The sequence below is a fragment of the Prionailurus viverrinus genome, chromosome F1, assembly GCF_022837055.1.
Source record: "Prionailurus viverrinus isolate Anna chromosome F1, UM_Priviv_1.0, whole genome shotgun sequence".
NCBI lineage: Eukaryota > Metazoa > Chordata > Mammalia > Carnivora > Felidae > Prionailurus > Prionailurus viverrinus.
In genome coordinates this window covers 28,763,645-28,786,249 of record NC_062577.1, presented here as the reverse complement: position 1 = coordinate 28,786,249, position 22,605 = coordinate 28,763,645, and the positions used below count along the sequence as shown (strand labels likewise).

At 43.6% G+C, this 22,605-nt stretch overlaps 1 protein-coding gene across 1 annotated transcript in view; it reads left to right on the top strand.

Annotated features, from left to right (window-relative positions):
* Positions 1-18,812, top strand: part of DTL (denticleless E3 ubiquitin protein ligase homolog) — a 77,518-nt gene extending 58,706 nt beyond the window's left edge. Inside the window, exon 16 of the mRNA XM_047841220.1 lies at positions 18,694-18,812. The gene's annotated coding sequence lies outside the window, so the exon portion shown is untranslated. The remainder of the gene's footprint in view (positions 1-18,693) is intronic.
* The last annotated feature ends 3,793 nt before the right edge of the window (positions 18,813-22,605 follow it).

Genomic DNA, 22,605 nt, shown 5'->3' with positions numbered 1-22,605 from the left:
CACCCACGTTTTCATGAATCTCATCTGTAATTTATCCGGTCTTACTCTTGTGTATCTAGTCTTTCTCTCTTTACTGGATCCAAACAAACTCATATCTCTCTCAATAAAAAAAGAATCCCTGGGGTGCCTGGGTGACTCGGTTGGTTAAGCATCCGACTTTAGCTCAGGTCATGATCTCACGGTTCGTGAGTTCAAGCCCCGTGCCAGGCTCTGTGCTGACAGCTCAGAGCCTGGAGCCCTTCTTCAGATTCTGTGTCTCCCTCTCCCTCTTCCCCTCCCCAACTTGTGCTCTCTCAGAAATAATAAATGAATAAACTTTATAAAAAATAAAGGATCCCTGAACATACATCCTCTATCTGTGGCCTTCTGTCTCTCATTCTTTACACAATCTAATTCCTCACAGTAGTTCCACTTTCTCACCTCCCATCTACCTTTCAACCCACTCCAGTCTGGCTTTTGCTCTCATTAATCTGCTAAAACAGCTCTTGCAATGGTCATTAGTGATATCCATGGTCAATATAATGGTCATGTTTCGGTCCTCAGCTTGCCTCTTCAGCGTTGGACTCTATTGAATGGTTGAATGACCATTCCTTCTTTCTTAAAAAAATATCTTCCCCTGCCTTCTATGACACAATACTTTTCATATATCTTTGACCTGATCTTTGACCCTGATCTTGCTAAGTCTCTTTTGCAGGCTCATCCTTCTCTATCTAGCCATTAGTTGTTAGAGTTCAAGGTACGGAGTTCTCTTAAGTCTGTTTATTCGAGAGTGCTTTTAAACACCACACTGTACTACCTTGTTAAAATGTTTATATCAGCAATATATATTGTAAACATCTTCCCATATCTGCAAAATTATTTTACTGAGTGCTTACCATTGTTGTACATACTATAACTTATTTATTTCATCTACTGTTAGGCGTGTAGTAGGTCATTTCTAATATTTTACTTTTATAGATAGTGCTATGATAAAATTCCTTATCTAGTCCTTTTTATGTGTGACTAGATGAATAATGTTAATATTGATTACCACTCTCCAGTCAATAATAAATTGCTATGGGGAAATTGAAGATATTTGGGAAATATGCACTTAGTGTTTTGAGGCCAAAGGCAGAGTACAACAACCAAGTATCCCACACAGTAATACTGTGCAGGACAGAATCTTTGATAGAAGAAACTGGCTTTGTCAAGGATTATATGAATGCTACTTCCCTGTTCTTCTGAGCTCTCAATATGGGATTTGCTATCACAGATGATAAGAGGGTTTGGCCACACCACTGCTCACTGTGGAAGTCATGGCATTCGCCTTATTCCTACTCTATACTTTGGCAGGAATCAGTCCTGATGGAGCCAGATGGATCTCAAATGACTCCAGAGTACTCTGAGGACATGGATTGGCTAGAGCAGTTTCTAAGGCCCAATACCAATCCTAGAACTGATCTGTCAGGCCCGGACTGGGAGGGCCACAGGATAAAACAGGTCAGCAGAAGTCAGAGCCAGAAAATCAGCAAGACAGGACGGGGCATAGTCGTGGGAGTAAGAGAGAATCATGGGGATGGGGGAGAGGCAGAGTTAGCACAAACAACTCCAGGGTTCCTCTTCATCTCCCCAAATATTTAATATTGGAGTGTCCCAGGACTCAGTCCTTGAACTTCTATTTTCCACCCACTCTCTTCCTGGGTGATCTCATTCAGACTCATGGCTTCTCATGCCATCTATACAGAGACAGTTCCCAGTTGTATATTTCTAGCCTGATCTCCAACCTGAACGCCTGACTCCTATATCCAATTGAAAAGTTGACATCCCCACCTGGATGTTTAACTGAACTTCTAATTTTACCCCTCCCCCCACCACACACACACACACACACACACACACACACACACTATTCTGATCTAACCTCAGGTAACAGCAATGCCACCCTTCTAGTTTCAGGCCAAAAACTTGAAGTCATCCTTGACATCTCTCTTTTTCTCACAACCTGTATCCAACTCATAATCAAATGCTGTTGACTTTATCTTCAGAATATATTCAGGCTCTGCTTCCACCTATGAAAAAATGGGACTTACTCTCTCACCATAACCAACTGAAAAACTGGCTCAAAGATATGAAACAACCATTTTTAGACATTGGACAAGAGTCAAGACAGGACTGTGATCCGTGAAGGAAGGGAAACAAATGAGATGAACCCTCAATTGTGGAGGAAACTTTTGGATTCCTCAGCCTCCATTACAGCACCAATGCAATTTTACGAATTGCTTTGGAAAACCCTAACAGAGCCCAGTGGTCTTGCTGAACTGAGGAGGCAAATTAGAGTTTGTGGAAGCCAAGTCAGCTAAAAATTTGTAGATAAATGCCCAAAAGGAAGGAGCTATATGGAGAAAGAGCTCTGTATAAGGAGTTGAGTCTTTGAATGAACACCAGTCTGTGCATGCACAGGGTGACATTTCACAAGACCAGACCAAAAAAAAAAAGAAAAAAAGAAAAGAAAAAAAAAACTGCTGCAGAAAGGCTAATTCCTGGGAACTATGAGCTGAAAAATTCCTAGGGCTCATTCATGACTGGGAATTATTCAAGTTCTTACCAGCCTGAGTAGAGAGACCTTGTTGTGGCAGATTGTACCTTCCAAAGATGACCCAATATCTCCTATACCACATACTCTTCTAAAGTGTGACTTGCTATTCCCACATCAAGAAGTAGAGTCTGATTTTTTTTTTTTACCTTTAATCAGGGAAAGTTTGTGACTTTTCCTACCAATTGAACAAGGTGGTGATGCTGTATTGACTTTGAGGCAAGGTTGGAAAGGCTATGGAGCTTCCAGACTCGTATGTCAACTACCACATTTCCCTCAGCTCATACTTGTGACCACGTGGTGGGGCTCTTCCAATCAGCTGATAGAAGAGGAAGAAGCTAAGATTGGGTCACAGATGGGACAAGCCACAAGTGGACTGGTGCTGCATTACAGCCTATCCAGGGGCAGCCCTGAAAAACAGTGGTGAGGAGAAACCTTCATAATAGAGCTTTCATGCACCTGTAACTCTCTTGTAAGAAAAGAGAAATAGTCTAAGGTAAAGAATATACAGATGGTGGTGAATAGCTTGGCTGTATTGACCTGACCAGGGACCTGGGAAGGACAAAGCTTAGGAGATAAGAGCCAGGGAGGTCTGAGGGAGAGGCATGTGATAGATCTATGGAAGTAGGCATGAAGTATGAAGTATTTTGCCACATATTAATGGCCACCAGAAAGCAACTGCCACTAAACCCAAATAGAATGTCTCAGCCAGTTGACCTCAGATACTTTCTGTCACTGGCTAACTCTGTGCAGACTCCAAGTTACAAAGGCTAGTCTAGCTGCTGCCTCCACAAACGACCAACCTACCAGGAACAGACGCTAATGCTCAGCCCCCAGTACAGCACCATCCTCCGAGGACACGAGCCAACCACTTGTGGCAAGTTGATGCCCTGGAGCTTTTTCATCTTAGAAGAGGAAACCATTTGACTGGCCTTAAGACATATTTCATTAACTCAAATGCATATACATAACTCTTACATTGACTCAAAATGGATCATGGGCTTACATGTAGAATGTAAAGCTATAAAACTTACAGGAAGAAAAAAAAAACAGGAGAAAATGTTTAGGATCTAGAACTAGGCAAAGAGTTTTTTACTTGACACCAAAAGCATGACCCACAAGGAAAAATTGATAAATTTGACCTCATCAAAATGTAAGACTTTTGTTCTGTGAGAGACCCTATAAAGAGGATTAAAAAACAAACTATAATTGGGAGAAAATATTTGCAAAGCATATATCTGACAGAGAACTAGTATCTAAAAATATACATATATAAAAATCTTAAAACTCAACAGTGAAAAAAACCCAATTATAAAATGGGCAAAAAAATGAACAGACATTTCACTGAAGATCTACAGATGGCCAATAAGCATGTGGAAAGATGTTAATATCATTCGCCAATAGAGAAATACGAACTAAAGCCACAATGAAATATCACTACATGCTTACTAAAATAAAAAAGTGGTGACATCAAATGCTGGTGAGGATGGAGAAAAACTGGATCACTCACATATTGCTGGAGAGAATGTAAGATGGTCCAGTTGCACTGGAAAACAGTTTGGTAGTCTTTTTAATAAAACTAAACATACAATTGTCATATGGCCCAGCAATTGCACTCTTGGCCCTTTATCCCAGAGAAGTTAAGACTTAATGTTCACACAAACAGCTATATACAAATATGCAGAGGAGCTTTATTCATTATAACCAAAAAACTAAAAACAGCCCAGATGTCCTTCAGTGAATAAATGGTTAAACAAAAGATGGTATATTCATATCATGGAATACTTGGCAATAAAAGGAACGAACTATTAATGGATGGGACTTGGATGAATCTTCAGGGAACTATGCTGAGTGGGAAAAAAGCCAATTCCAAAAACTTGCGTACCATATGATTCTGTTTATAAAACATTTTTGAAATGACAAAATTTTAGAAATGGAGAACAGATCAATGGTTGTCGGGCATTAGGGATGGGGGAGTGTGGTTATACAAGGCCAATACAGGGATTCTTGCAGGGATGGAACTGTTCTGTATCTTGACTGCAGTAGTGGGTATACTAACCCACGTGTATGATAAAATTGTGTAGAACTAAGGGTGTGTGCACAACCACACACACACACACACACACACACACACAAATTAGTGTAAGTAAAATTGGGGCAATCTGAGTTGTATCACAGTTGATATCCCAGTTGTGACCTTGTGCTATAGTTTTGCAAGATGTACATTGAGGGAAACTGGGATCTCTGGTACATGGATCTCTGGTTTAATTTTAACAGCTGTGTGTGCATTTATAATTATCAAGTAAAGATTTAATTTAAAAACAGTATATTCCTGGTTGATATTCCATATTTGTTTTTGCCTTTTCTACTGATGGAGCCTTGGCCAATACCACAACTCAAAGGTTTACAGAACATTAGACCCACTGACATGGGATTGAGCATGACCTTGCCTTGGACCATGGGCCTTGCTTTTTAGCAAAGGAGATATGGGAGTGGGTATCCCCTCCCATATACAGGACCACGGTATCCCCTAGTGCTATACCCAGAAGCTGCTGGCCTGATAGAGTGGCAAAGTGGCTGCTTAAAGATGCAGCTCAGATACCAATTTGGAATTGATATCCTACAAAGTTGGGGTGTTGTCCCCCAGGAGGTGATCTCACCCTGAGCACAACCATTATATGGTACTGTGTCTTCAATAGGCGGAATACATAGGTCCAGGAACCAAGAGGAAGACCCATTCACCATCACTCCAGTGACCTGCTTGAGGAATCTGTACTTCTCGTCCCTGCAACTTACAGCTTTGTGGGTCTAGAGGCCCTGGTTCCCAAAGGGAGAATGCTTCTACTAGGAGGAGGCACATTAGGGGTTCCAGTAAGCTTTAAGCCACAGCTTCTGCCTAGTCACTTCAGGCTCCTCCTGCCAAGAGACTGACAGACAGGAAAGGATCACTACATTGGCCAAGGTGATTGACCCTAATCAGCAGGATGCTGTGTTACACCCTGGGGGAAGGGAAGACTATCTTTGGCACTCACATAATCCACTGGGGTGTCTCTGGATACTCTCCTGACTATAAAGGTAAATGGAAAAGTGCATCAATGTTGATCTAGGAAGGACATGGTGACCCACTGCTCAGATCCCTTAGGGATGAGGGTCTGGGTCACAACACCAGGTAAGCCACTTGGAACAGTGTGCCAGCCCCGGATGAGGGGACTCTAGAATAGGTAGTACAGGAGGGAGATGATGAGTATTGGTTGTGGCCTCAAGACTAGCTGAAGTAGTGGAGACAGGGAGGGGTGTGGCTAGTTCATCCCACTAACCTTCCATAAGTTTCCCAAGGAAACAGACCAGCTATAGTTCTAGAGAAACTATGCCCAGATGGAGTGGATTTGAACAACACAAGAGGTGATTTATAGTGGATACTGTGAGGTAGCATCCAGATCCCCTCCCTTCAAGACTAAGACATGGATTCCCTCAGCATCCATGAGTGTTGCCTGTTGATGGCTCATAGCTCTGTCCCTCTCTGGACAATGTTGTCAGCTAAAGGGAGCTTCCGTGGCTTATTTCCACGCCCCTTGCTGGGGGCAGGCCACATCTGAAAACTGGTCACTGTGCTTCAGTTTGGAAATCTCTGTCTAAGAAGCTTCTCAAAATTAACTCATTCAAAACCAAACTCTCAGAGTCTTCTCTAAACCTGTCCCCTCTCCCCATTTCAGTAAACACCAATTCCGTGCTTCCAATTGTCCGGTCTAAAACCTTGGGAGTTTTCCTTGACTCCTCTCTTTTTCTGGTTCCCTGGACATCTTAATATACCAGCAAATCTTGGTGGCTTTACCTTCATATCCTCAATGTAACCACTTCTCAGCATCACCTTTGCTAACCTTCTGGTGCAAATCCCTATAAATTCTCTCCTAACTGGCCTCCCTGCTTCTCTGCTTGCCTCCTCCCATCTATTCCATGCAGGCAACCAAAGTGATACTGTTAAGAGCTAAGTCAGATCGTGTCATTCTTCTAACAAGTTCTCCTAGTGGCTTCTCATCACACTTGTAGTACAAGCTAGAATCTTTACAACAGCCTACAAAGCCCTACATGATCTGGCCCTGCGCCACCTGTCTAACTTCATCTCCGGCCACACTCCAGCCTCTGGCTTCCATTCTGTTCCTCACACTCGTGAGAAGGCTCCTGCTACAGGGTCTTGGTATTTGCCTTTCATTCTGCCTGGAACGCTATTCCCCCAGATAGCTCCATGGCTCTATCCCTCACTTCCTTTGGGGCTCCTCTTCAATATCACCTTATCTAAGACATGTTTACTGATCACCTTCTAGGTAATAGAAACTCCCCTCTCACCTTATCACCACCGGCTCTCCCTACTCATCTTTCTTAACACTTATCACCAGATGTACATTGTTTGTTTCTTATCTATTTCCCCCCACTAGAAGACAAGCTGCATGAGGACAGGGACTTTGTCCTTTTTGTTCATTGTAGTATGTCTCCAGTTCCTATAACAGGACCAGGTTCCTATAAATACTAAAAAAAAAATATATTTGCCGGATGAACCAATAAAGTTTCAGGCACTTTATAATTTAGGCTTTCGTACTACCCTTCCCCCACTCCAAAGCAGCTACATCCTAAGGTTCAGACACACTGAGACCACCACAGAAATACCCAGTCATGTGTGACACACACCCTCACTGATCCAATAAATATCTTAGGGGGGAAAAAGCCTCTTCAATTGTGAATTCATTCTTCTGAGCCATTTTGGTTGCAAAGATTCAAGAAGAAGGAAGGGGGGCTCCTGGGTGGCTCAGTTGGTTCAGCGTCCGACTCTTAGTTTCGCCTCAGGTCATGATCTCACAGTTTGTGGGTACGAGCCCCTCATGGGGCTCTGTGCTAAGAGCCCAGAACCTGGAGCCCGCTTCATATTCTGTGTCTCCCTCTCTCTCTGCCCCTCCCCTGCGCACTCTCTATCTCTCTGTCTCAAAAATAAATAAATAAACATTAACAAAGAAGGAAGACGAGTGCCTGGGTGGCTCAGTTGGATAAGAGTCTGACTCTTGATTTCACCTCAGGTCATGATCTCATGGTTCATGGGTTCGAGCCCAGCATCGGGCTCTGTGCTGACAGCATGAAGCCTGCTTGGGATTCTCTGTCTCACTCTGTGTCTCTGTCCCTCCACACGCGTGCGTGCTGTCTCTCTCTCTCTCAAAAATAAATAAACATTTAAAAAAAGGAGGGGGGAAGAAGGAAGAGACCCAAGCCTGCATGAATAGCTTATGGCCTGACACCATATCCAACCTAACCATTAGGCACAGCATTGGCCCATGATACTTCTAGGGGCCACAAAAATATAATTTTAATTTGTTAGAATCAGAAGAAAAGAATTATAAGAATAATGAATATAATAAATCCAGATGGGATTATATCCATCTTTATACCAATGTAGTCATAAAATAGAATTTTTAATACTTTTTTATGAAAGAAGCAACCCAGGAAGACAAAAGGGACCCATGAGAGTCATAATGTGGCCCTGCTTGACACAGCTCATCTCTAAGGCTCTGGGGAATATTGAGGGCCAGCATGACAGGAAGGAGAGGAACTGATGTCCAACATGCTTTCTCACTTATTTGTCACCCCCACTTAGCATTACAGCCCTGTGTTATCAAAGGGGAAACTGAGGCCCTGAAAAGTTAAATGACTAGGATTTGAGCCTAGGCCATTGGAGACCAAGCCACCAGTGAACTTACCGCCCTGCTAATGGTGCCTGCAAAGCCGCAGGCACAGAGATGCGGTTAGACACTTTCCTCAGATCTGCCCCTGCCTGCCAGAGGCTGTGCCCCACACTGGGTCCTGCCCCCTGAGTCACCCCAGCTCCACCCTGCTCTTTGCGAGCCTGAATTTCCCTTGTCTACTTTGTAGATGCCAAGCCCCTGCCCCACCCCGGCTCCCGATCTTAATCATGAAACTTGGGAAAAACAGGGTCAAGTTGTATTGCCTCACCCTATGAACAGGCAGGCCTGGTTGCCCTCTCCTGCCCGTCAGTACTTCCAGAGAACAGTAACTTAGTCCTGAAGGAGCAAAGAACAGCCTAGGAGGGATTCGTGCTTCCTGCCGCAGGCTCTGTGCCTCCTCCTCCATCCTTGTGCCCATGAAAAGGTCTTCAAAGATTCTGAGGGTCTCTTCTGTCTGTACCTAATCCTCCTCAGCACAAGCTTAAGGGTGAGTTCTCTCCTGAGGCCCAAGCAGAAGTTCTCAAATGGAGCCCTCCTGTTATTCTCCCTTCCACCTCTGCCCGTATTTGGTGAACCCTCAAATAGGAGTGGCTGGGTCGTAGTCAACATCCAGGAGGAGGGCTAGAAAGTGTAGCATGGACTTGGGAACAGAGGGGCCTAGCGGAATCCCAGCTGCGGATAAATAATTTGACCTCTCCAGATGTAACTAAAACTTGCTAAACACTAACAGTGAACAAGAGATTCATCACATGCTTAATACGCAATCTGGAATAGAGTTCCGCCGACAAATGTTAGTGATCTTTCATGCCTGCTGTCTTCCACTCTAATTTGCCTGGTTCTGTAGTTAACCTTTTCCCGGTTTGCATCTCATTAATGCACTACACGTTTATTGAACACTTGCTATATGTCAATCAATATGTAGGCATTGGAGACACAACGCTGAACAGAAAATATCTTTGCCTTTGACTATCTTGTGCTCTGGTGGGGATTGCAGAGAAGTGAACAGTCAGCTACAATACAGTATGGTCATTGTCCAGCTCTAGATCTCAGTCAATGGTGTCGCCAATTAGGGAACCAAAAACTCAGATGGCAGAGAAGCAATTAGCCTTTAAAAATTGGGTAGTACAGGGGTGCCTGGGTGGCTCAGTCGGTTAAGCGTCCAACTTCAGCTCAGGTCATGATCTCACAGCTTGTGGGTTCAAGCCCTGCATTGGGCTCTGTGCTGACATCTCAGAGCCTGGAACTACTTCAGATTCTGTGTTTCCCTCTCTCTCTGCCCCTCCCCTGCTCACGCTCTTTCTGTCTCTCTCTCTCTCTCACACACACACACACATACACACACACACACACACACACACACACACACACAAATAAGTAAAAAAAAGTGAAAAAAATTTTAATTGGGTAGTACATAGATAAACAAGACACCAAATCATTGGTACACAAGATGGACCAGGACGGATAGTAACAGGACCCTGTAACCTAGCGTTTGGCCATTTTATAAACCTAGTTGTTCCTGGCTATTCCTCCTAAAAGTGAAAGCCCTATTAGGGTCCTGGGGATTTAGCCCTATGAGTTTTCTAATTTTTTTTTAAATTTTTTTAAACATTTATTTATATTTGAGAGGCAGAGAGAAACAGAGCATGAGTGGGGGAAGGGCAGAGAGAGAGGGAGACACAGAATCTGAAGCAGGCTCCAGGCTCTGAGCTGTCAGCACAGAGCCCAACATGGGGCTCGAACCCACAAACGATGAGATCATGACCTGAGCCGAAGTCAGACACTTAACCCACTGAGCCACCCAGGTGCCCCATCCCCAGGAGTTTTCTAAATTGATAATAGATTATTTTTTATCAGGGCTGGTTTTATGAGTAAATAGAATAGGTTGCCACCCATGTGTATGTTCTGAGAGAAATGGGAGGGACCTCAGCTGCATACCAAAATGCCTCTTTATGTCACCATTCCTAGAAGTCCATCATTAGAGTCAGTCCTTAGAGATGGTTTTAGCTCTCAGAGTCTTCTTGTAAAGGCATGTAGTCCATAGAGAAATGAGCCATTGCTCTCGCTGTTTCTTTTCCTAGGTTGCTCTTTTCCGTATATTCAAATCCTATCTGTCATTCAGTCCCAGAACACTTCCTCAGTGGTTTTGTTCTAGCCTGGCCTTGTCTTTAGGCTTTGAGTTGCTGGTACAAGCCTTTGATCCAGCAGGCATGACCTTATGTGACTTCTTGGTTGGATTCTGTGTGTGTGTGTGTGTACACTCTTCCTAATTAGTGTCTATCAACTGTTAGTTCATTTGTCTATTGTATTATAAACCACACCAAAACTTAGTGACTTAAAATGATTTTTACTCACAACTCTACAATACAGGCTGGGATCAGTTGGGTGGTCCTTCTGCTGGCTCAATGTGTCTCACGTAGCTGCGGTCATCTGGAAGCTCAGTCTTGATGGGAGATTCCAAGAGAGCTTCATTCACATGTCAGATACCTCAGCCGAGGAAATTAGAACCACTGGGGGCAGGCTGGCCCTTTTCTCCATGTGATGCCTCATTCTTCAAGGCCTCTCCACATGGTCTCCTCTCTTGCTCGTTGTCCTGGGCCTCCCTACAGCATGGCAGCTAAGTTCAAAAAGAAAGCATTTCAAGAAGTAGAGCTCCATTATGCTAGTACTTACCTACTTGCTTCATGTTTGTTAATATCTCCTTGATTGAGAAAGCCACCAGCTTACCCAAGAATCAATGTGGGCTTCAAAAGGGTAATACTAGTGGGAGATGCGGTTTTTGGTGTGCCACCAATGTGTACCACAGTTTATAAACACTTAGCGTAGAGATTGCATCTTTTATTTTTTTAAATAATAGCCTGGAGTATATTGGTAGGTGCTAAATGGACATTTGTTGACTGACAAGTGTTGAGTATTGTTAACTGCCAGGCAAGCAGGAACTGGAGGTTGCTCCAGGAGGAAAGCAGAAGCCTAAAAGGAAAGGTTTTTGAACACCAAATACAAATCGGTGGGTTTTGGTGAATTTAACTAATGCCTTTGCTGTTGATTTCAAGACCAGAAAAATGTAAGCAACAAATACCATAAGAAACCAAAGTATACTCAGTTTAGCACTATGTTAAGCTTCATGGAGGATATAGACGAAAACAGGACCTTTAAGGTCATTCAAGAAATGAGAAGTGAAAACAGGATAACTTAAATATTACCAGACCAAATAATATCCCTAACACAGTGTATGGCACTTAATAGACACTCAAGAAATGTTCTGGAAAAAAGGAACAAGATGTGGTCAGGAAGGGAAAGATAGGGAAGTCCAGGGTTTGGCAAACTACAACCTACAGGCCAAATCTGGCTTTCCAACTGTTTTTGTGAATAAGTTTTATTGTAACACTGCCATGGCCTTATTTTATTTTATTTTATTTTATTTTATTTTATTTTATTTTTACATATTATCCATGATTCCTTTTGCATTACAACAGCAGAATTAAGTAGTTGCAACAAAGACTGTAAGTCCTGCAAGGCCTGAATATGTACTAGCTGGCCCTTTACAGATGAAGTTTGCCAACCTAAGGACTCAATGAATGCTTCCTAGACTCCGTAAAACTGGTACAATTTTCCTTAATGGAGGAGAAGGTAGGTGAGCACTAGGTTAGACGGAAGATAAAATACTTTGTGCTCAAAACTGAATAGTTCTGGTCCCTGTGAAAAATGTTTTTTGAGACCCGCCCCTTCCCTCCCTCCCCCCGCCACAGGCAAGGATTTGTGCTGATATGCAATAATCTCAGGCTCTGGGCCCCTGTTTAGACTAGTGGTCCAGGTAATTCCATCTGGCTTTCTCCTCCTCTCATCACCCTGTTTTGCACATCTTCCTCTACATTTTTGACTTGTGGTGAGGCAAAGTATCCAAATATTGAACTTGGACATCAGGGAACCATTGACAAGGTAGATGCACTTTCCATTTGGATACATATCTGGGTTCATAGGAGGAAAGGGAACATCTAACTCGAAAGAGAAAGGGCTTGGTTCTTTAATCCTTATTTCTTCAGCTTACATGGGCCTCAAGAGGTCATCTTGGTCATTCCTCTGTTCCAGACTGGGTTGAGCTTAAATCATCTCCTAGATCTAAATCACACACACATATGGATATACACAGATACACACCCCTCTCTGTGCCTCACGCCCACATGCTTAAAAATAGCATAGCCCCTCTCCAGAGCTCAGTTACCCATAGGCACAGTGCTGAGGGCCCATGATATTTTAGGGACCAACAAAAATGGCTTTTTTTGTTTTTAATGTTTTTATTTGTTTTTGAAAGAGAAAGAGGCAGAGTGCAAGCGAGGCAGGGGCAGAGAGAAAGGAAGACACGGAATCTGAAGCAGGCTCCAGGCTCTGAGCTGTCAGCACAAGAGCCCACAGTGGGGCTGGAACCCATGAACCCTGAGATTGTGATCTGAGCCGAAGTCGGACGCTTAACTGACTGAGTCACCAGGAGCCCCAAAATGTTTTAACTTCTTTTAAAACCAGAAGGAAAAAAATATATATAATATTAATGGACATATAATAAGAATCCAGAGTGAATTATGCTAATCCGTATACCAATTATATAAAACATAATTTTCAATATTTTTATATGGAGGGAGGAGCCCACAAAGGCAAAAGCGCCAAGGGCCAGTGAAAGCCATAATGCAACCCTCTTTTCCTCAAATAACATGTTTCAGGGCCCACAAACTTCATGGAGAGAGAATGCTTTGCAAGATCCGAGCGGAGTTCCTCATGACCATGTCCTTCTTTGGCGCAGTCCTTGGGAGAATGGAACACAGCCGGCTTTGACCTTTGAGTCAGAATAAAAAACAAAAAAAGCTCTCTGGGAAGGAAGCAGAGGCTTGCAGCTAGACGAGAAGAGGGCTGGTGTTTTTTCAATTGGCCCCAGGGCCTGGCAAGGCCAGACTGCCAAGCAGTGCCCCCGTCACCAGTGTGTCCGCTCTCAGCAGAGCAGAGCCCAGCTCAGACCCTTCATAAATAAATATTGCTTCAGGCCCAAGTGTGTTGACTTAAGAAAGCTTCACCTTTCCCTGGCAATGCAGATTGTTCTGGGGGGAGCAGCACTCCAGCTAAGAGTTCTCCAGGGAGCGAACACAGCCTGGAATTTGCTTTCAAGCTTGGTCAAGCTTTTGGAGCGCTAAGTGCTCCATCTTTCAGAAGCCAAGGTTTCCGTTTGTTGATTAACCAGCTGCTTTAATTTTCCTCCAATCCCCCAAGTCCCCCCTACTTCCCTTTGTTTTTGCCTCACAGCGGTCCTTTATGGAAGAGTGGGGTGACTGAAATTTGCTTTCCTTAGGGCAGCTGGTGCCACTTAAAACACAACTTAAAACTTACCTGGACGGTCTTTGTTATGGGTTGAGTTGTGTCCCCTCTGCAAAGGTGTGTTGAAGTCCTAGTCCTTAGTACCTCAGAACATGACTCTATCTGGAAATAGCCTCACTGCAGATGAAATTGAGTTAAGATGGCGTTGTGCTAATCTGATGTGACTGGTTTCCTCATGAAAAGAACATTACTGTGTGAAGAGACAGAGACACAGAGACAGAAGACCGTCATGGAAAAACAGAAGCAGAGAAAGGAGTTCTGCTGTGAGAACCCAAGAAACAGCTGGGGCCACCAGAAGTGGACAAGACAAGGAAAGATCATCTTGTAGAGGCTTTGGAGGGAGCGTGACCCTGCCAATACCTTGATATCAGGTACCGTGAGAGAATAAACTTCTGTTGTTTTAAGCTACCAATTTGTGGTACTTTGTCCCGGCAGCCCTAGGAAACTATACAGTCTTCAAAGCAAATAATCCACACAGCTAGAACCTCAAGAATCAGTTGACTGATGTATAGTAATCACACTGAGCCCTTGTTCAGTGTAAAAACCTTACTTCTCAAAGTTCTTCTTCCCCATTATCTCACTTTTGCCTCATGAATACTTTGTGACCCAGGGCAGATTTTTATGATCCCTCATTTTACAGATGGCAAAATCTGGAACTCAGGATGTAAATCATTTACCCCAAGTCATACGTTAAGTGTCTCTGTGGGTTAGAAGAAAACAATGAGTAATAGAAATTCAAAATCAGCCCTGCCTCTGACTAGACTTATAGGGCCTTTGGTGAGTTACCTGTGTATCTGAACTTTGGAATTTCAAGTACGGTCACTACATTTGTTTAAAGAGCATTAAAAATTACCTTAAACATGAAAAACAAGAGAAGGTCATAATATCAGAATGAAAGACACATCTTTCAAATTCAATAAATTTAGTTTTTTTTTTTGTAAATCACTACTTTGTCTCCCCTGACCCCCAGAAGACAGATAAAAGGATTGGCATTTGGGAACCACTTCTGAAATCTCTCTAGGCCTCATTTACCTTATCAGAGAGTGTTGGATTTCTCCTTGAGTCCCGTCTACCACTTCACGGTTTATGATTCTCTGACTCAAGCCCAGATTCTCTTTCTACTGACACATCTGGAAACAAGAACCCCTGGGTGTGCGTGGCGACAGCCAGAGTTCCCTGATCAGGGGAACCGGTTGAATGAATGTCCAGCTTCTGTCCTGAGACCACAATATAGCCTGTGTTCTCTGAGAGAGCAACCAGGGGTTGCTGTGATGGCCTCAGGTAAGCTGTGGGAAGAACTGCCTTCCTCTTAGAAAGTGACGCCTTCCAATTTGAGGCAAAACAGTTTGGGATTTGATGTGCAAACTGCAGCCAGCTTTCTCCCTGCACCTCTTGCCAGCAGGCTGGCTCTGGCTGGCTTTGCTCTCCCCCTCAGCTGGAGAGCCCCTTGGGCTACCAGGCCATCAGTCCCCCCGGGTCACCTGTTTGGAAAAGCCAACCTAAAGAATCCCAGGCTTCCACCACAGGCTGCCACTGGGCTAAGCCTGAAGCTTGAACGTGCCCCATGGCTGCGGTCAATGATTTTATGCTCATCGATGATAATAGTAATCTTTTGCACACCATTTTTGAGCTATTTTTAAAATGCAATATCTTTTGGGGTGCCTGGGTGGCTCAGTGGGATAAGCGCCAACTCTTGATTTCCACTCAGGTTGTGATCTCACAGTTCGTGGGTTTGAGCCCCACATCGGGCTCTGCACTGACAATTTGGGGTCTGCTTGGGATTATCTCTCTCCCTCTCTCTGCACCCCCTCTCAAACATAACTAAATACGCATTTAAAATCCAATATCTTCTTAGCATAGTATCACTACTCAGGGAGATCTTCATGAAAGAGATAGGACTGAAAGGGCTCCCCGAAGAGGCAGGTGGTATTTGGTGGGAGAGCAGAGGTGGGAAGGATGGTGTGGTCGGTGGGGGGACTAAAGGACAGTCTGGAGGGTGGGAGGCGTGGTGTTTACAGCTAGGGAAAGCCCTGCCTGAAGGGGACGCTGAATTCCCACAGGGAGAAGAGGGGATGAGCCAGAAGTATAGACATGTCACAGGCTTCTGAGGCAGACACACTGGGTCACACCCTAGTTCGCTAGTGTTCTCTGCCACCGCCTGCCCCCTCACTGTGAGGGAAAGCTCTCCAAGGCCGGAAAAGTTAAGTGATCATGAAAGATCCGGACAGGGCAGGAACGGAATGAGTCTGACAGGCAGGGGTTCTATTAAAACGTCCTTCAGGGAAACAGTCAGACTACCTCCACCCTCTCAATCTTTTGACCTGGTTGTGTTTAGTCCCTCCTTTTCCCCGAGGGAAAACTGCCAGGGTAACAAAAATCCAAGGAAATCAACAGGTCTTCAGACAGACTTGACTCCTCTAGGGCCCTCTGACCAAATGACCAAGCCAAAGAACCATCCTTCTTCCCCTTTGCTCTCAGGCAGGGTCCACAACAAGGGCTGAGGAAGTGACCTGAAATTCAGCCCTTCCCTTCTTGGAAGGAGCTTATCATGCCAAGGAGGAAAGCTTTAAAAATGTACTCCTTTTTCAGTGCAGAAGGAAAAAGGAGTGGGGGGAAGAATTTACTGTCCTGCAATAGTTTTCAGAATATAGAGGAAAAATATTTTCTACAATAGGGCACCTGCTCCCCCCAATCTGAGTGGAGAGTCTGCAGCCTTAAAGAGACCTTTCTCTAGAAAATTTCGCCTCTACTTTCATAATTGTCCCAATTGGAAACCTAGAGGAATTTTTATCATACATGATGTTGATGTGTTTATTTCTTTACTATGTTTTGTTTGCCCACCATTTCCTGTTGCACCTGTTGAGATCCAGATTTGGTAGTGTGTGAGGAAGTGAGGCATGCCAACCTAGGAACCAGAGGAAGATTGGGAGCAAACACCTAATTAAAATGTATTTGATTTTCCATGACTTTATTTAAATTTGCATTTTTTTTTATGAAAGCAATATATGTACCCTGTCAATTTGGCATTTTTACTATGAAAGTAACTTAAGTACCCATTGTAGAGTTTAAAATGAGTATAGGATCAAAATAAAAATAAAATAAAATAAAATAAAATAAAATAAAATAAAATAAAAATGGTTCCCCTATGGTCTTGTTCTCCCCATATCTGACCGCGGTAATTCTTTATACATTTTATATAAAAAAGTATTTATGCATATATAACTATGAGATGTATTCTTTCTTTAAAACAGAAACACAAATGGAACCATGCTATGCATAGTGTTGTATAACTTGCTTTTCTCACTTAAAAAGCTTCCTTGGAGAGTCTTCTTTTTTTTTTTTTTTAAGTTTATATGTTTATTTTGAAAGAGAGAGAGTAGAGGAGGAACAGAGAGAGAGAGAATCCAAAGCAGGCTCTGTGCTGACAGCACAGGGCTTGAACAGACAGGGCTTGAACCCACGAACCATGAGATCATCACCTGAGCCAGAACCAAGAGTCAGAAGCTTAACTGACTGAGCCACCTCAGTGCCCCTGGAGATTATTATTTATTGGTAGTATGATCATATGTCCCATACCATACAGTCCTGATTTACACATTCTAAACCAGCATACTTATCAATAGAATCCCTTCCACTCTCAAGAAAGTATCAGTTTGGATAAAGCTTCTGGTCACTCTACGTGTCAGGCCAAATGGATCTTTTTTGCTTTCCATAACATGGAATGTCATACCATGGATGCCTCAAATGTAACGAATCACCCATCTGTGAACATTTATTTCTAGTTTTTAACAACTAGAAACCATTCAACAGAGGGCCTCCTTGTACACTTATCTTTGAACTCCTATGAGGACACACGTACACAGTAAGTTCCCAGCAGTGAAAATTGCTGGGCCTAAAGATTTTTGTCTGTTACATTTTTTTCTGCAAAAATACTTTTATTTGCTTTCTAATTGAGGTATTATATCCTGTTGTATAAATATATCACAATTTATTTATCCACCTTTTACATTTTGAGCACTCTTGCCAAATACTTCCCCAAAAGGAAGTAACTATAGGCATAGGGACCAGCCCAGAGTAGCCCAGACCCTCCCACACCTCTTCACTGGACTTCTGATGGGCCAGGTCACAATCCCCCACCCCTGGTGACAGCAGGTTCTCACCTGGCTCCTCCCCTTCTCCTGCGGGTACCCAGCCCGCTTCCTCTAGAAGGCACTGCCTGGCTCCCCCACTGAGGCTGGGATGGGGCCCCTTCCATACAGTCCCAGCACCTGCTACTTCTCTGATCACTGCACTCATCACATTGAACGATAATTTCGTCTTTAATTCCCATCTTCCCACTTGAACTCTATGTTAAGTAAGAAATTAACAAATGTTACTGTAACAAATGACCACAAACTGAGTGGCTTAAAACAGGACAAATTTACTATCGTACTGTTCTGGAGGTCAGAAGTCTAAAATAGGTTTCCTTGGGGTAAAAACAAGCTGCGTGTAGGGCTGTGTTCCTTCTGGAGGGTCTAGATAGAATCTGGTTTTTTGGTTTTTCCAGCATCTAGATTCTGCCCTCATTCCTTGGCTCATGGCCGCTTCCGTCTTCAAAGGCAGCAATGACCAGTTGAATCTTCCTTATGTCACATCTCTCTGACACCGACTCTTCTGCCTCCTCATCCTCCATTTAAGGATCCTTGTGATCACATTGGGCCCACCTGAGTAACCCAGGATACTCTCTCTATTTAAAACATTTTTTTTTTACATTTATTTATTTTTGGAAACAGAGTGAGACAAAGCGTGAGCGGGGGAGGGGCAGAGAGGGAAGGACACACAGAATCTGAAGCAGGCTCCAGGCTCTGAGCAAGCAGGCTCAGCACAGAGCCTGATGCAGGGCTCGAACCCATGACCCATGAGATCGTGACCTGAGCTGAAGTCAGTCGCTCAACCAGTTGAGCCACCCATGCGCCCCTACTCTCTCTATTTTAAAGTCAGTTGATTATTCACTTTAATTCAATCTGTAACCTTAATTCCTTTTGCCATGTTGCATAGTATATTGACAGCATTCAAGGATTAAGACATGGACATCTTTGGGATCCATTATTCTGCCTACCACAACCTCCAACCTCTGCGAAGACAGAAAATGTTTCATAGTCTCTGTTGTATCCCCAGTACCTGGAGCAGGGTAAGTATTCAATAACTGTTTCTCAATTCCCCGCTTCCTCCCCTGTGCTATTCTTGCAGGTCCAGTAAAGAGGGCTGGCACTAGGGCTCCACAAGAAGGCACTTTGGTGTCTACTCATCAAAGTGGGCTAAGGGCGCCTGGGTGGCTCAGTCGGTTAAGCATCCGACTTCAGCCAGGGAACGATCTCGCGGTCCGTGAGTTCAAGCCCCGCGTGGGGCTCTGGGCTGATGGCTCAGAGCCTGGAGCCTGCTTCCGATTCTGTGTCTCCCTCTCTCTCTGCCCCTCCCCCGTTCATGCTCTGTCTCTCTCTGTCTCAAAAATAAATAAATGTTAAAAAAAAATTAAATAAATAAAATAAAACAAAACATAAACATTCTACAAAAAAAAAAAAAAAAGTGGGGTAGAAAACCTCATTGTGGAAGCCGAGCAGCCCTTTTCCAAAAGATAGGAGCCATATCATAGATGTCATTCAAGGCAGGGACCATGTCTTCTATATGTGTGTTCCCTAGCACAGAGAACCTGGCATACTTTTCAAACTCAGTGTGTGTTTGTTGAGTGGGTCACGGTGGGACAGAAGTCCAATTGGGGCAGAAAAGCTAGTAGCAAGGTATCCACTAGGGCAGTGAGTCAAGGTGAGAGAAGTAGAAGTCATTTGGGGCTCACTCCCATGTGACCACAGGTATCTGAAGCTGGCAGGGGTGTATCAGTGAGGCCCAGATTGCTAGTGTGGAGAATCAGATCAGTGAGGAAATCAGCAGCCAGAGACAAGGCAGTGTGACAGCAAGAGAAAAGGCAGGGGCTGGGTTCAAGAACGTGGGTGTGGGTGGAGGTTAAAATTGAGGGAGCATATCAGGAACCTGCTGGAGAGTAGGAGCAAGCTTAACCATGCCAGCTTCCTGCTCCATACCCCCAGGTATTTATATCATTCCTCTGTGCCGAGCATCTTGACCTAGCCACACGCCCCTGGACACTGGATGGTGCCCATGGCATGGGAGCAGGAGCAGCAGCAGTGAGGGGCTCTGTCCCAGACATGAGCTGGGGACAATACAACAAGTGGCGGTCACAGTAGATACAGAGCTGAATATGACACAGTCACCATCCTTGGGAAATCACAATTTAGGGCAACAGTCAGGCACTAACCCACTATTATGCAAGGTAGTAGATTAGAATAAAACGGGACTAAACTGAAAGTTCTTTAAAAAAAAAAAAAAAAGGCCTCATTTACTCTCTGCAGTACTCCATGTGGTAGATGTTATTTCCTCCATCTTATAAACAAGAAACGGGAGACTCAGAGAGGGAAGGTACTTTGCCCAAGGTCACACAGGTGGTAAATAGTAGAACCAAGCTACAACTTTTCAATTTCTCTTACTCTCTCTGTTTTGCTATATTGCTGAGCACAGCACCAAGCACATAATTCTTAAGTTCTTGTACTTTGCACACATTTCTATGATAGCTCTATTTTAGCACTAAGCTCTTGGTAGAATAATCACATCTCGCTCATGCCAAACAGGACTTGCAACAGAATAGTTATATGTTTCTGAACCTCCTTTCCTATGAAACTGTGAGCTCCTGGAGAGAGGGGCTTCAGTAGTCGCTCCCTTTGCTGTGGTTTTGCTTTTCATGGTTTCAGTTAGCTGCAGTCAACCGTGGTCTGGAAGCAGACGATCCTCCGTCTGACATAGCCACAGAAGGTCAGCTGTGGCCTAATGCTACATCACAATTCCTTCATCACTCGTTTCATTTCATCTCATAAGGTAGGCATTTTATCATCTTATATTATCACAGGAAGAGTGAGTACAGTACAATAAGGTATTGAGAGAGAGAGAGACCACATTCACATAACTTTTACTTTAGTATCTTGTTATCATTGTTCTATTTTGTCATGGGTAAGTTGTTAATCTCTCATCATGCCTAATGTATATGTTAAACATTATCATAGGTATATAAGTATAGAAAAAATAGTATATACAGAGTTTGGTACTATCCACAGTTTCAGGCATCCACTGGGTGTCTTGGAACTAATCCTTCATGAATAAAAGTGAGCTACTGTATATCCTCTTTACCTATTAGCCTCACACATAGTAGGTGTTCAGTAACTTGGAGTATGAATAAGTGAAGTTTAATAATCTATGCTATTATAATCTATGGACAGGATGGAGAACAAAGAGGTTTTGGGCTGAAATGGTGGGGACCCTCTTTTTCTTCTCAGTGTCAGTATAGTGCCTGGCACATTAAAAGTACTCATGGGACACCTCGGTGGCTCAGTTGGTTAAGCGTCTAACTCTTGGATTCGGCTCAGATCATGATCCCAGGGTTGTGGGATTGAGCCCCGCATCGGGCTCTGTGCTGAACATGGAGCCTGCTTAAAATTCTCTCTCTCTGCCCCTCCCCCCACTCACGTGTTCTCTCTCTCTCTCTCTCTGTCTAAAATTTTTAAAAAGCATTCATAAACATTAGTTGAACAAACAAACAAATGAATGGATCCTGCATTTACATTCCTGCATTTTAGAATCCTAATTCTCATTATAACAGTAAAATCCTATCCACTCTGGGCCGTTATAGAACCAGTAGAGATACTGTGTTACATTCTGGGGATCCTCCCAGCCCAAGGAATTTCACACCGTGTCTACAGAATACCCCATCTCCAAAGAGACTACACTTCAGTTCCAAGTAGTTGCACCACAATCATAAACACAACCACAAAGGGATAGAAACAAACCACTATGAGTGGGAGGCCCAACTCCTCCCAACCAGGGGAAAGCATTTCTAAACAAACACAAAGGGGCTTACACCTGCTCCAGATCCTGCCAAAACAATACAAAGCAGACCCATGAAAGTCAGACTGTCACCAAGTGAGAACCCAATGGGGCCAAACAGGAAGTTTCCTGGAGAAGAAGAGATTCCAGGGATTAATGGTGGTCAGAGATTGATCTAATTCTACTGTCTTCAGGAAATATTATTGCACAGTCTAATGAGTCATACAATTCAGGCACATCATATAGTTTCAAGCAGAGATGATAATAAGAATAACTGACTTTTACTGAGTGATTACTGACTACCAGGTTCAACACTAAGCACTCTTTAACATGAGCTCACTTACTTTTCATGGCAGTCCTGAGACCTGAGACCTGCTAACACCGGACAGGGTGGTAATCAAGTCATGGGACCAGCAAAGTAGGTGAAAGAAAAGTTAAGGCGAACACAGTACGACAGCTCAGGGCAAGAAGTCCAGATGTCCACCAGCAAGAGACCCGGCACATGTGTCTGCCAGACCCGACTCCTTAAACTGACGACTCCCAAGACACCAGGGTTATTTGAGGAAGTTTTCAAAAGACAGCTTTTTTTGGGTCCTCCTAAGATTGACCAAATCTGAATTCCTTTTTTAAAAAAATGTTTATTTATTTATTTTTGAGAGAGAGAGAGAGAGAGAGAGAGAGAGAGAGCGAACACAGCTGGGCAGGGGCAGAGAGAGAGAGGGAGACACAGAATCCGAAGCAGGGTCCAGGCTCCATTCTGTCAGCACAGAGCCCTATGCAGGGCTCAAACCCACGAACTGTGAGATCATGACCTGAGCCAAAGTCGGATGCTCAACTGACTGAGCCACCCAGATCCCCCCTAAATGTGAATTTCTGAGAGCAGGGCTTAGAAATCTGTATTTTAACCTATATTTTTAAATATATATATTTAAAAATCTCTATTTTTAAAAAAGCACCCTGAATTATCTCCAATTTGTGTGGATATATTTAATACACAAAGGGCCTTAAGGAAAGTGCAAATGT